At 32.5% G+C, this 4,776-nt stretch overlaps 1 long non-coding RNA gene across 2 annotated transcripts; it reads left to right on the top strand.

The window, feature by feature from the left end:
• Positions 1 to 415: 415 nt before the first annotated feature.
• Positions 416 to 4,524, top strand: LOC139520321 (uncharacterized). 2 transcript variants are annotated; one of them, XR_011663863.1, is made up of 3 exons: positions 416 to 498; positions 643 to 783; positions 4,331 to 4,524. It is a non-coding gene; the product is annotated as an uncharacterized lncRNA (long non-coding RNA). The 2 variants fall into 2 exon arrangements; XR_011663862.1 differs by lacking the exon at positions 416 to 498 and having other exon boundaries at positions 545 to 783.
• The last annotated feature ends 252 nt before the right edge of the window (positions 4,525 to 4,776 follow it).

The following is a 4,776-nucleotide window of genomic DNA, read 5'->3' as shown; positions in this document are numbered from 1 at the left end:
GAGGCAAAAAAAATCATAAATCGAAAATTAAGTCCAAAGTCATATATAGATAATAAAGAAAAATACAAACATTAATACATTAATACACAAAACATAGCACAGAAAAACAAAAGAATTTGCAAACATGAACCCCACAAAAAAGATAAGGTCGGGGGGGGGGGGGGGGGGGGGGGTAACAATTCAGTATGAAAGTAGTGTAGTGAATCAATTTCTCATTCTTGTCGTGCAGGTTCTTAAAACAATTATCTCTTTTTGGCCTGTGGACTAGTTTGTCCTTGCACATTTCTACTGCAGTACTCTTCGACATGATAATGGCAGATGGTGTTTCTAAGGAGTTGTTGGTCTATTTCCTTGAACAATACAATATTACAACCAATCAAAAATACTGTATTACACATATTGAACAAGGGCAACAATTGGTTTCTTTTGGGTATTTAAAGGATATGTCGTCTCCTTTATGAGATTGTCGTGCAGATTTTGGAAAGCATCGATTTTTTGGCAAGTCTTTTAATCATTTCAGAAGACACAAATATTTTAAAACCTTCTTTAAAAAAATAAAGTAGAATACATTTTGTTTGCTTAAATTATCCATTTTAGTGTGCATATAACAGTATTTGACGACCTCCTTACATTATTTTTCAGGAAAAATGCAGATTAGAAACGTCATTATCCTTACTGCGTGTGCCATATATTTGGTATCTGGGAATCCAACAGCATATTCTCCGGAACAAGTTCAAAAAGGAATAGAAGTTGCTAGAAACATATTAAGAGCTGCTGGAAAAAGTAAGACAAAAGAAACGTTAACAAAAATGAATTTCGATCAATTCAGATGTATATCTTTTGGATTTTTTTTTTTGCTTTAGTATCGAATTCATAACAGTGTGGCTATGGACATTGATTGGCGCACTTTAATATCCCATTGACTGGGACAGATTAGGTGAACGATCGTCTATAACGCCCATTGCTCACGACGTCCTTAATATAAACATTTAAACCGTGGGGTCACCAAAGGTTCTCAACGCCTATATAAAATAATTCGAAATACTAATCAGGAATTTGTGTTTTGATTTATATTGATTAATTAAACGTCCTTTACTTGTGTTTTTGTTATGTTTCGACAATCAATTTTCATAATAAGATATCGCAAAGCCATGTTCTTTCAGAAAAAAGAATGACTTACTGAATGCATGTATTGATTGATTATCTTTTTCGGATTTAACAATTGCGATTGTCGAGTTATGTAATCTTTTAACTTTTATCTGGTCTAATTTTATTTTAGAACGAATGCATAATCCACTTTCAAAAGTTGTGCAAATACGAAACATAAAGACAAAATATACTTCTGCCCTGTCTTTTTCGTACTTGTAAGTTATTGGATAGTAAGAAAGCTATTTGGATTAAACCTTGTGAAATTTGCATACATTTACGTAATTGTATTGGCAAAATGTATCATTAAATTTTGGTGTATATAGGAAACTTAAACCGTTCTGCTATACTGCTACTATACTTGTGAAAAACACTTGGCAACAGAAACGCATTCATCTTATCTATATAAAAAAAATCGACCCAATTTACATAGAAATGGACGTCTTCGTGCATTTGTGATCGCAAATAAAATATGTTCCGGACCTTATGAGTATTTGGACCATACGTGTATGGTTAGACCATATTAGTATACCCTTATGGTCATGATATATGCGTATGGTCCAAATACTCATATGGTCCGGAACACATACATGATATTCTGTGCGTTGTCGGTCGTCTATTAATTTTTTTCTTTTGTTGATGGATTTGACGTCTTTCTGTGAGTGATTATTTGTTCATGACTTAAAACTTACTTGCAAATAATTTAAAAACAAGACTTGATTTATAAAAATGTCCAAACAAACCATGATTTTTTTTTAAACATACATCACATCCATTGCAAAAGGCTAAAATTCGCCAGGTCTTTAATTTCAACTAAGTGAGTTGACTAAATTAATGTTGCGGACCATTTTCCAATTTCCATGCGGTATCCCTATTTTTTTTCTCGCTCATCTTTTATGTTTGTTTTTTTTCATCCCAAGACCTCTTGGAGCTTTCATTCTATAAAGTGTGTATTTTGCTATAAATGGTCGAAGGCCATACGGGGACCTATAGCTTGATAACGCCTGTTGGTCCCTGGAAAGAATGTGTCTGATTGTCTATCACACTTCATATTCTTATTTTAACATGCAGTTATATCTATGATAAGAATGAAAATTGAATTGTCATTGAGACAAAAACCCAACCAAAGAGCAAAAAAAAAAGAAAAAAAAAAGCCCAAGGCAACATGTAGATCTTTCGTATCAAGGGAATTGCTATAAATATATTTATTTCAGGTTAATAGTATTAGGCCATACTCAAGTTATAAAATAGATCTTGTCGTCAACTTTTGCAACCAGCTTCTATGTTTCTATAATGCACTGTTCATCTTTTTTGGGCTTCGACTTTTCCATTGGACAGACAATTTTGTTTTCGACTGTTTTAAAAAGATGCATTTTTTTACAAAATCATACAAGTAACAGTGGCGGATGCAGGAATTTTCGAAAAAGGGGGTGCTAGCCCAGGGCAAAGGGGGGGTGCAGGGGGGGTGCAAACATATGTCCCGATTCAAATGCATTGATCGGCCAAAATAAAGGGGGGGTGCGGACCCCCGGAACCCCCCCTCTGGATCCGCCACTGAAGTAAGGAGTCTCTGGCCTTTGGTAGTGTTGTATGTTAATTAATGTTTGTTTATTTATTTGTTTAGGAAATAAGTATGACGTACATTTTCACTGAACTAGGACACTTTTTATAATAGTTTTTCGATATCGCTCGGGCAAAAATAATCACGAATATAATGCCTACCCATGCATTGAAAAAAACGGGTATAAACTACACAGTGCAGCTTCCAACAAGAATGCAAGATTTATTGATTTTCAAAATGCGACCAAAATTAAAAATTTGCTCGCAGCGGAAAAAATTCAACAGTTTGATTTTCATTGAAATAAAATAATTGTTATGATTTACACACCGTTACTTTTTCCAATATAAATATTCGAACTATTTTGTTTGTTGTTTCCTTTATAAATTTACATCATTTTTAAAAAGACCACGCGTCTTCGATATTTAGAAGACTATAAAAGCGATGTTCATTATCTTTCTTCTGCTGTAAGTTTAATTTAGTTATTTTGTGTCATAATTGCCATCTCGTATGTTAAATTTGAATAAAGAAGATTCAGGTTGTCTTATACGTCAATGATACACACAAAAAAAAACGATAACAAATAAAATAAGGTGCAACATTCATTCTCCATGAAAAGAATACATCACATGGATGTAATTTTTGTAAGAAAAATACCAATTTCGTGAGAAGTTGTGTGTTGGACTTGAAGAGCCAAGGCAAACTGACAAAAATCTGAATGAACGAATCGATTTATGGTATATAAAAAAAAACAAAGCCCACATGGTTAGCATTGAATAAATACAAGGCCACTCTTAAATGATTACAACGTAGAAGTTTTTGTTCTGTTAATCAATAAGATATTTTCTGAAATAATGCGGGTCCCTATTAACTTAAAAGTTTTTTTGGTTTTTTTTTACCATGAATAAACTTTTTTTTTTATTATTATTTATTGATATCAGCTCTGGACATTAATATTCTTAAAAGTGAAACTGTTGTAAGTGATGGTATAACAATTATTTAAAATAAATTCCTTAAATGATTTGTGAAAAGAAAGTTTCATTTTATGTATCAAAATTTGTAACAAATGATTATTTAAATCCCCACTTGAAGGCCTCCGATAGACTGAGTGAGCATAAAATCATCGCCCACGACAAACAAGTTAAAGGTAAACTTTTCAGTACAATTACTAATAAACGTTTTACTGTCGACCACACTGTTATGAATTTCGTTCTATTTGTTATCTTAAATGGTTTTTGTCGAATTAAGAGTTACATGTAAAAGAGATAATCATGTATAAATCTCATAAATGCATGCAACCATTATTAATATTAAGAAATCACATTAATGTAGTCGATCCGTCTCGGTACTATATATGACAGCGAAACTCGTCTGAAACCATTCTAAAAAGGATATTATTTTTAATTTGTACAAGCTTACTAATATTCCATTCGAATTCAAAGAACGTTTTACATTATTTACAAACATTGTTTTTGTACTATTTCTGTTTATAAACCATTATAATTTTGCAGATTATGTTTCATGTGTTCTAATTTATAATTCGAATATGTTGTTGTATTTTGATATTATTCCGTGACACGATATGGTTAACATACTATTCAGACTCGCCTTTTGATTATCTTTTAGGATCTGGTGGTGACGTACAACATGACCCTGTTGACGACCTCTGCACTGCTGGTGGTATGGCCTTGTCAGCGTGTGCTGAGATTCCACTGTGTGAAGCAGCGGGCACATTCTGTACTGTAAAAGGAGCCGTAAGCTGGATCACCAGCTTATTCGGCTAAAAGAGAAAACATTATAAATTGAAATAAAATTATAAACAATGTTTTGTTTTTTTTGCATATGAACAGATTAAAGGGTATAGCTTTAACTCAATAAACATAAACACAATATTAACTGTTGGCGTCCTGAACTAGAAAATTACATTACCAATTACAGGAACTGAAATAAATATAACGATCATAATGATGAGAATAGAATATTGCTGATACTGAAAACGTAAATATCATTCATTCATTAAACAGTAATGTCGCATTGACTAAAACATACATATACTCCTTTTACCAGAAAGA

Source organism: Mytilus edulis, chromosome 1 (assembly GCF_963676685.1).
Source record: "Mytilus edulis chromosome 1, xbMytEdul2.2, whole genome shotgun sequence".
In the NCBI taxonomy this organism is placed as follows: domain Eukaryota; kingdom Metazoa; phylum Mollusca; class Bivalvia; order Mytilida; family Mytilidae; genus Mytilus; species Mytilus edulis.
The sequence above is the reverse complement of the archived record's forward strand: the minus strand, read 5'-3'. Positions and strand labels throughout refer to the sequence as shown.